Here is a 10,923-nt window from a genome sequence, read left to right as displayed (position 1 = left end):
ACATACAAGGTCAGAAGAAAAATAATTTACTAGAAATCTTATATTTCTTAAAAGTATAAATATAATTATATATTATCTAGTTATCCAAGCTAAATTAATAGTTGTTCACACAAGCAAAACATTTCGTTTTAATATAGTCATTTACTACATAATGCCTTAAATTATCTGAGCTTAGTAAATTTTAAAGCCAGGTTATGGATGTTAATGACCCAGAGTTAATTTATGAAGCTACTAGTTTTATTCGTAGAGAATGGATTTTCTGCTATTTTTTAATTAATTTCTTTTAATAGGAGAGTGAAAAGTGAAAATTTTCAGTACTTAAAATTTCCTATTTATTTATAATACTTAACATATATTTAATTAATCTTCATATCTCGGGAGAAGAGCTTGATAACATATAATTTTAATATTTATAGAATACAATAAGTATTTTTCTTCAAATTATTGTTGCAATGAAGTTATAACATTAATAGATAACATACGTATGATTGATGTGATGTCTAGTGAGTAAATAATATAATTATTGTAGCAATTGCCGGGGGTTTGTGAAAAAATTGATTAATTGATCAATTGATGTTAGTTATATATAAAATGTGTTCCCATTAACTGTTTATTATATATATAATAAAATTTATTTTTTATTGAGTGGGGGTCTTAATAATTTGCGACTAAGTAGTAACATATATGTTGTTCTTTCGTCCACCTTACTAACTGGAGACCGTACGATTTCAAACGAAACTACGGTATTGACGGTTTCTGCCCAAAATTTCATATTCATATCTGTCGCATGAATCATCGAGCGTCTTAGCTCCGTTCTATCTTTCGTTTTACATACCCAGTCTGCTGAGGAGTCAGTCTACATATACTGTCCAATAATGCTCTACATTAATTTGAATACAAATTTGCATTAGTTCGTTATTTTCACATTTAAGGTCATTGAATATTATATTAAGGGTAAAAGTATAACAATTCTATTCCTTTTTGTTATTAGTTTTAATTTAAGTGAGCTTGGCTCCCACGTCATATATTTGGGATATTTAATATTTGTTTTGAGCTGAGAAATAAAGTCTCGTACTTAAAACAATTTTAAATCATTTAACATCTATTCTTATATTCCATAAATATTTTTGTGTTGAAAGTGAAAGTTGCTATTATCAGGATTACCTTCAACATTTAAATAGAACTAAGTTTTATCTTTAACGTATTCATTAAAATGATTTATATCAACATTTCAAATGATCAGCTGACCAATAGAAGGCACTCGGTACTACTAACCGATGAGTAACGACTGTATTGGACAGCTAGGTGTTTGATTTGCTGCTTACAAAGTTAAGGTAAGGTGTTAAGGTGTATTTAAGTTTTCAGCTTTTGCAATCGGGAAAACTGATACATACATCTAATCTTGAGTCGAAGACAAACCTCTTTTTTGTTTTTTTTTAACACAAATAAACAGGCGACAAATTTGTGGGTAATGCTCACCCTTTACCAAAGATGAGAAGAAGCCCAGTAGTTTTTTTGGTTGTTTAATTTTCGTTGTTTAATTTACCACGTGTGGACAATGTTAAGAGTTCTGCTATTTGCTGTATGCGCCAATGTCGTATATACTAGCGTCAAGTCACCAATTGTGTCGTTTGTTTATACTCCAGAAGGAAATGTTACTTTATTTCAGTTACGTTTTTACAATATTTACATTTAATGTATGAGTCTATTCATATGTTTCAATGAGATGTACGAACGCGATATTCAAGTTGATTATGCCGTTGGTAAGTTAGCCGCTGTAGTTTTATAAACTGTTCCGAAGTTGGAACAGCCACTCTCAGTTACTAAATTTCTTGCATGTGACTAAGCTGTCTCCGACGCGGCGATAGTTGCTGGTACTGCAAATATCTTAAAACTTGATTTGTGCAATAATGGATGTTCTGATCTATTCGAATACCACCATTGGAGAATGTCACATTCATTAGGTGACACTCCCTTGATGTTCTCATATGAATCTATTTCACTGTTTATTATTCCATTTTTTGAATCATATTGTGTTTCAATAAACGCACTAAACGAATCAATCGTTAAGTATCTTTTCAGAAAGATCTGTAGTGGTTTATTACATTTACTTTTTATTTCGATCCTAACACTCTTTTGTTGAAATGAATAACTTTATTTGTTTATTATAATTATTTATTATAAAATATTATTATACTTAGAGGATGGTAACTCGTAGTTCGTAAGTGTTTGCAACCGATAACTTTAGCTATTTGGTTGATTAATGAAGATTCAAATTGTCTCCCTTAAGCGCGGTGCAGACTATCATACTGGTATGTCATACGAGAGAGAAAAACGTCGTATGACACACAGGTATGATAGTCTGCCACCTTTACCAACGTGTTGGCGTGCTCACCAAAATTTTGGTGAACAGCTCTCGCATACGCGTTGTGTATGATAGTCTGTCACCCCTAACGATTCATACGTCATACAAGAGCATTTTTGCCTTGCAAATTTATTGTAAGCAGGTGGAATATGTAGAATTATAATATAAATTTAATATGTTTTTTATTATTTTATTATAAATGTATTTATTATTATTATATTTATTATTATTAAAATTACACTTATAAATTTGTGTTAAATATTTAATTGTATCTTAGTTAAAAAAAATATAAATTTTTACATAAAATTCTTATAAAAAATTAAAATACAATTAAATATTTTATGTAATATATTAAATATTTTATTTAATTTATTAAATATTTTATTTAATTTATTAAATATTTTATTTTCTTTTATTTTAATTTATAAACGATGATTATAAGTAAAATTTTTTTTAAAAAAACACCTATATATAAACATCGTTAAATTTATGATCTAAGCCCAGTAATAAAAAAACATATTGAAAATTGGTCGTAATAACAATTAATTAATAACCTAAATTTAAGATATAATACTTTGTATTCTAAATATGCTTTTCTTTGTTAAAACTTGTTATTAAAATAAAAGAATTTTAAATGTTAATAACCTTCAACTAACAAAAATATGGAAATGATCAAATTTCTTGAAAAACAATGAAGATATATACATTCTTATGTATATATATATATATACATTATTTGTATGATCTATTTATGAAAAATTTCTTAAGAAACTTTACAGGTAGTGAATGAAATTAACTACGGTTCTTTACTGATCTTTTCATTTTAACTACTGTGCTTAATGACCAATAAACCTAAAAAAAATATGAATATGGATGCAGATAAAGCATTTTTAGATGCTTTCATCGAATGTTAATAAAAGTAATCGCTGTTTGTGGGATGTCCAAAGCTGTGAATATAAAGATCGCAAAAAAAAAACGCGGCATATATAAAATATACAAAATTATAATCAATTATAAGCAAAGCACAACCTATACGTTAACTATCAATTTTTTCAATTTTAAAATTTTATTTTAAACACACAAATTTTCACAGCACTACCCGCAAAAGCACTCTTCAAAAATTTTGCCTAATCTTGTGTGTCATACCTGTTCAAATTCGGTCGCTAGAAGAAATTTGAGCAAGAGAGAGCGCAACTTGTATGACACACCAGTATGATAGTCTGCACCCCACTTTAGTCTGTTGTGTATCACGGTTGCCACTTGAAAATTTTTTTCTGTACCAAAATTGGTTTAAAAAGGTACCATTTCTGTAAAAAAAGGTCCAAAATTTTTTAGGACCTTTTTGTTTTCTCGTTCTGTGTTTTTCATAGTGTTATAAATGAACAAAATATAAAATAGTGCAAAGTTGCATTTATAAAAAAAATTAATTGGAAATATCCACAATAAAGTTGGGTCGTCAAAAATGTACCATTTTTTGAACATGAGTACCAAACGAAAAAAAAAAAAAAAAGTACCAATTTTGGTACTAAAGTACCATAAGTGGCAACCGTGGTTGTGTACGTAAGGGTACGCCAAAACGTGCGATCCATTGAGTAATCAGTGACACTCTTTTTTTGAAATGAATAACTTTATTTGTTTATTGTAATTATTTATTATAAAATATTATTAAAGTTAAGATTTTTGTTTATATATTTATTTAACATATTCTCTATATTCCAAATAACTATGACAAAGACTTATGGCGGGAGATGCGGTTATTGTTATCTCTTTTCTGCACTGTTGACAGCTCTTTATATATATTTTTGGTGCTGCCATAGATCTATTGATTGCTTTGAACACGTATTATTAATGAATGAGTCCATAATACGCTTACATTCACTTTTAATACCATCTCTGCAGTGCTAAATTGGATAAGTTTGTTAGTGGGTGGACACAAAAATAATGCGATTTTATGAAAATTATATATTATTTAGCACTGTTGATTCAATTAATAAGTTAAGATGATCTTTCCAAAGTTTAATGGTTGGATAATCTTCATTACTTACTACACACAATTGTTTTAAACGGTACACATGTGGTATAATAAAAAGCTAAGTAGGAGTTGTGTCTGACTGAAGTTTTTTAGATGTTTCTTCAAAAAATTTCAGTAATTTTAATTAATTTCGTGAGGCGGGTTATTCTCTAGTAGAATGTTTCTAATTTCCATCCATGTTTTTCAATCGAATTTAAGACATATTATAATCTGTTTCAACCAGTTGGAGAGAACCTCGTCAAGGAGATTACTAAATTAGAATTTACTCCTACTTTTTTTAATATATTTAGAAAACTCCGCACATTTATCACACATTTCTTTTAATTCCGGTACTTCTTCAATAGATTTTTCGATAACGTGTGAAAATGGTATTTGTATTGTTATTACTATAAAAAAATTGTCTTCTTGTGTGTATGAGTATTTTTGTAAATTTTGAAAAATATTAACAAATTTTAAGAAATTAAATAATATTTGTAAAAGAAATAAATTGCAAAATTTATATTTATATTTATAAAGAGGTTTTTTCGAACAGTAGTGAAATACAACAACAAAAATTTATTGTTTATATTATTTTAATTAATTAAATTTTTGGCTGACCATACACCTGTTTCGAGTATTGCCCAATACCCATCATCAGTGGTCTTGGAAATAATTCTTGTATTTAATTATTCGTAAATAATTATTTTTTTGAGACTGCAAGTACCAGGAATCGAACTCGGGCCTGCCAAATGTGAAGTTCAGAATCAGCGCACCTTAACCAACTGATCCAAAGCCGTACTTGACTTTTTTGTTCGCATAATTTTCTGGAGTTTTTATATATTATATATTTATATTTATGTTATAATTTTTACTTATTATAATTTTTACTTACTATGTCCTGAATATAGTTTCCAAATATTTTTTAGTCTTTTATGGATTTGATGTATGTGTTATATATGGACACAGTAGAAAAAATCTGCGTTCACCCACAAAATTTTTCTTAAATTAAATTAAATTAACTTATTAAATTTTTACTCAAATTAATTTTTGTTTTCTGATTTATTTTAAGCAAAGAAACAGCAATAAAGTTCAAACATAAAAAATTAACAATTGTTATTTAAAAAAAATTAAACACAATCATATGCAAAAGCAACAATTTACAAAGCAGAAAAAGTCTACGTTCACTTTATTATTTATTTTATAAAGTATTTAATAATACTTACAATATCAAATGTTTGTGCCAAATTTCAAAATGTCCGAAAGAATTCGATTATCGGGTTAGCGGTTTATAAAATAAGCGCACTACAATAAGCGTTCCACTATTACTAATCGGGAGATTTGAACTGCTGTCCGTTTTTTACTCCCTGGCATAGATAGTATTGCTCTTCGGTATTTGTCATATTTCGCCAAATCGTCCCAGCAGTCTTATCCGCCTCTACTGGTTTAAGTTTTTTTGTTGACTTTTAAAAGTCTTGCAGAAATTTGAAAAATGCATTCATGTTTACTTAAAAGGTTTTGAAAAAAACAACACTCCAGATCCTTATGTTTGGTACCCAAACTTCACTAGCTTTTATTTATTTATATTTCTTCTATTACCGTTGATTTTGATGCAACGGTAATAGACTGTTTACGGCTTTAAACAGTTTCACAATAGCACTTCTTGAATATCTGCAATTTGTCGTTTTTCACCAAAATTTAAATATAATAGTAAAAAGTTTCGACATTTAAAAAATATACACAATTTTTCTTAATGCCGAAGTTTACATTAATTAAAGGATTTGCTTTTGTTATTTTTTTTTAATAAAGTATTAAGTGAAATCAATCAATCGATCTAACAACAGATGCTTAACCTTTAGAATTAGGAGCTGTACTATTACAAAGTGGGAAGCCGATAACAATGATATGAAGGACTTTAAATGATAACTAAATGAATTTGGTTAACAATAAAAGGGAATTACAAGTAATCTTTTGGGCTTTTAAGAACCTCCGAAATCACCTATATTGACTTCACCTCCTGATCCACACTCAGGATCAGGAATAAGTGTCCTGATCGGCGGGAAGATGAATTTTTATTAATTTGTCAGCTGCATGTCGAGATTTGAGGAAGATGAGGAAGATTTAAGGAAAATGGTAAATAGTTTTCCTTCCACGTCTTCTTTGATGTCCTCTTGGCTCTGCTCCTCCAGACCTCTTAGACAATATTAAGGTTCTTCTCTTCAGGAAGAATGTGGGTATGGAAGGGCTCCTTAATCTCATTCAGGAACTTAGTTAGATAACGATAGTCAGTAGCTGGAGGTATCTGCATGCCCAAGCGCACCTCCTTAGTCTCACTAAACTTTAGGTTTCATGAGTGAAATTGTTTAACCAACGAGCTCTAGGTATTTGTCCGACGGAGTACTATGGGGACAGCTTTGCCTAGTTTGTTGTCGGTGGTAGCACGATTTTGTGCAGGTTGCTCTTGATTGCCAGTTCTTGTACTGGCAGCGGCACTAGCGCTTGGCAGCTTGCCAATGGCCTTTCCTTCATGAGCAACTGCTAGTTGAGAGCATTCCGGAAGGTTTGCCGTATTTATTACAGTTTTCTCACCCTGGGTGGAAGACAACTTGATAAGTTCTGTCGCCGCTGCCCGAGGTGCAATTTTGGAGACGTTTTTCTTGAGAGTTTTAGACGACTTGATTTTGATGACTTGATTTGATTTCCAATCATAAGATGGGAAGACTCTTTGTAAGAGTTAGTGGATCCACAGTCCAAGGCAATGGGTTCTTCAGCGGAGATCTCCAACTCTACATCTTCATCGCTGGAGCCTGCAGGAGCTAATTGAGGAGGATGGTGACATCTTTTTCTTTTTATTATTGTGACATAGCATACTGCCTGCGTCAGATTTTAAATGGCTTTGCAGCTGTTGCTCCACCTCTGAGCAATGTAACTTTAATTCTTGGAATTGTTGTTGTAGCTTAGAGTAATTAATTTGCAAGAGCTCATTTTGCCCACCTTTCAGATCCTCAAACATGTGAAGAAATTTCCAATACTAACGTACCACTTGAGGGTTTTCGATCCGAATTCATGGAATGTTTTTATAATAAAGAAAAATTACAACAGATGGAATTGTGATGTATTCAAAATGCAATGTACATACTGAAATTGAAGACTTGCAAATTCATCCTTATCCGTCTGGCTCTATTGAAAAAGAAATTTGTAGTATATTAAATAATGCTTGCATACATTTTGTTTTAAATAAATATAATATTACAGCATAAATTAACATGCTGTATTTTAATTAACAGTATTTAGTATTAATATTAAGGGACCTATTCTGTACACTTTATAAATTTCTTATACAATGACAATTGTCGAAATTGACAATTTTAAAGGTGTTCGTATTCTGTGCCATAAATTAAAAGCTCTTTTCTATATTAATTGTCAAGACGTCAAATGCTCTAGACAACTAAAATATATGCTCTTTAGAAGCATATTTTATTCTTATTTGTATGCATGACTGTGGAAATACTGTTACTAATATTGTATAATAAGGATTAGAGGAAATTGATGAAAGAGAATATCGCGCGCGTAATTTAAGACATTTGCGAGATGTCAGTGATCCATTTTTTGTTAACCGATAACGCATTTATGCAAAGTTTTCATTTAACGCGTGAAATTTGCATGCAAGAAAACTCATCAATGATCTGGACCCGCATGGTGAACAAAAAACTTCACTACCTTTAACTATAAGGGTTTTGGAAACATTAAATTTCCTTGGACTCTGGTCCTATCAAAATGTGTAGTTGCCTACAACTTCAATGTTCCCATGAGCCAGTCGTCCCTTAGTAGAAGTTTGCGGGATATGGTAAATCCAATTGTAAAAGTGAAAGGAGGAGAAATAAAGTTTCCTAATTCGATTGAGGAAGAAAATTTTGTAAAAAACCGGGTACTATATGTGTATTTTTAAAGAAAAATTAATTCTAACTAAATTGTCCAAATGTTAATTTTGATTTTGTTTCGAAATTCGGTATAAAAAGCAATACCTTTAAATAATGCTGAAGGCCCCCTTAATTTATATTTGAATAGGAAGGAGTTGTACAGTATTAATGTCGAAGTAGTAAGTTTTGTTGTCAAAGACCAACGCAAATTTTAAAAGTCATATTTTTTATATTTTTTTATGTATGTGATTATTGTTTATGTATAACTTTTCTTAATAATAAAATTTCCGGGAGCAACACATGATTCCGAAATTTTGGCGACTTCTGACTTAAGGGAGCTTCACAACCGCCAGTAAACTGCTGGGTCTGCAGTGCATAGAAGAGAATCCTAGGTTGTTGGCGATCAAGGATAACCTCTGGAGCCGTGGCTTCTAACATCGGTTCTTGATTTAAATACCTCCAAAGAGCAGAAGTACAGCAAATTACATGGTTCCGCCAGAAAGTGCATAGAAATCCCGTTTGGTGTTTTAAAGTCTCGCTTCAGATGTGTGCTATAGCACTGAGTCCTGCATTATTCGCATGAAACTTCAGCTCTCTTTATTAGTACTTGCGTTTCATTGCATAATATAATGACGAAAGTGAACATTACAGTGAATAAGATGGAGGACAACGATGCAGAAGAGTCTGTTTATGCAGTTGATGCCATTAATTCTTCACAGTACACTCGCGAAGGTGAAAGAAGAAGAGGCAGATATATTTTAACTATTTTATTATTGAATTTGTTGTTATTTATTAAGATGTAAAAAATATAAAAATATGAATTAGAAAATAAGAGAGAACTCGCTTAAGTAGCTGAGCTAACGAGCTATGGTACTGGGCTTGGCGATGGTGCAGAACTGCACGATAATTGGTAGTTGGTTGTACTGTCAGAAAGTGATAGCCCAAGAGTTTTAATTATTTCCAAACCATCAACTGCTGCCAATCCAAATGACTCCAATGCCCTTGGCTCGAATTCGTCAATCATCCTGCAACTCGGCCTACCTTCAGTAAGTTTCTGAATTAATTTTTAAGCGCCTTGCTCGCACATGCAGTTGGCTCTTCCACACACCCAACGTCTACATATAAAAACATGATAACAAATACAAAAAAGAAAACAAATATGAAACAAATTACCTGTTTCTATTTAGTCACTGTACGAGTTGGACTTTTGTGTGCGTTTAATTCCTCTGCCAGCTGCTTCCACAAGCCTTGTATTTGTTGAGGCGATTACAGAGTCTTTTTGCCTGCGCAAATTTCAGGATGAGCCCGTCAAAACGGTACATACACCTCCAACTGTTCTTGCCTAGCACGTTGGCGTTTTGTATTTCTACAAATAGAAATTTATATTAAAAATATCATTTAAAATAAAAAATGAATAAGTCATTAAATACTTACGTTGTGCGAGAATCCATTTAAATTACAAACAACTGATTTTTGTATATAAAACACTTTACACCATAGTGTGGTGAAAAGCACTAGATACTTGTGCTTTGAAATTTGTCAAGATGTGTCCATAATAGCAGAAAACGTTTTGCTTTATAAAAAACATAAATTAGAATAGCTTCGTTATAATACATAAAATAAACTTACAGAATCAAATAAACATATTTCTTCTGCTCTCGTCCTATAAAAAAAAAAGTTTTAATTTATATAGATAGTAATTTGTTATATTTCATAAACGAAATAATGTTTACAGCTTCGTCATAACTAGATCTACTTTTCCTAATTGTCACTGATGATACGAGAAATTCCAGTAAATGGAAGCACCCCAACCTTGGAGTTTTCACGCCGTCCACTACAGTTTCACTTCGCTTGCTTGAGCTGATAATTCGTAACTCTTTAAGAACCTGAGATCTAATGCTTTGGACTTTTCTCTTCAGTTCCTCAATAGTTAATCCAGGGATACAGTATAAAACCAATTGTAAATTTTTTTCATTGTAACTTCTTATAATAAAAAACGAAGATACGGTGCTGATTTTTTCTTTTGTGCGAATATTAGACAGAGTATTAAAGTACAGCATGCGTTATACTGCTGTATTTCGGGTTATACTGAAGTCCAATGTAACAAGTTTCCATCTTATTATGTTATATAGATGAAAAATATTTGCCCATTCGGCTAATGAGTTTTCGTCGACTTCACAGAATTACGTAGAGCAGTGATCAGATAAAGGAATTATTGTGAATCGCTATATCATCAGTTTATGATAATTGGCATTTTGGCTGTTGTTATTTTAATCTAAGCACTTAAGAAAAATTGAGCACTAACTGCATGCATAAGTAAAATAAAAAGGTTCACTTTGTAATTTATTTGCAAATATCAAAAAATAAGATCACTTTGTAATGGGGACCTGACCTATTTAGTTCAGGAAATGATGTAGGACACTTTATTTGAAAATTAACGTTTTAAAAACATTTCCTTTAAATTATTGTGAATATCACTTTAAACAATCATTGTGAATATCACTTTAACAATGCACCTTGGTATATAACAATGCACCTTGGTATACATAATATCTCGTATTATAAAGAATTACGCTTATCGTATATATATGCATCCAAACTCGCTCGTTTCACACCTGATGTCCCCCTCC

This window comes from Teleopsis dalmanni, chromosome 1 (assembly GCF_002237135.1).
Source record: "Teleopsis dalmanni isolate 2A chromosome 1, ASM223713v2, whole genome shotgun sequence".
NCBI lineage: Eukaryota > Metazoa > Arthropoda > Insecta > Diptera > Diopsidae > Teleopsis > Teleopsis dalmanni.
Note: the sequence above shows the minus strand (reverse complement) of the source record.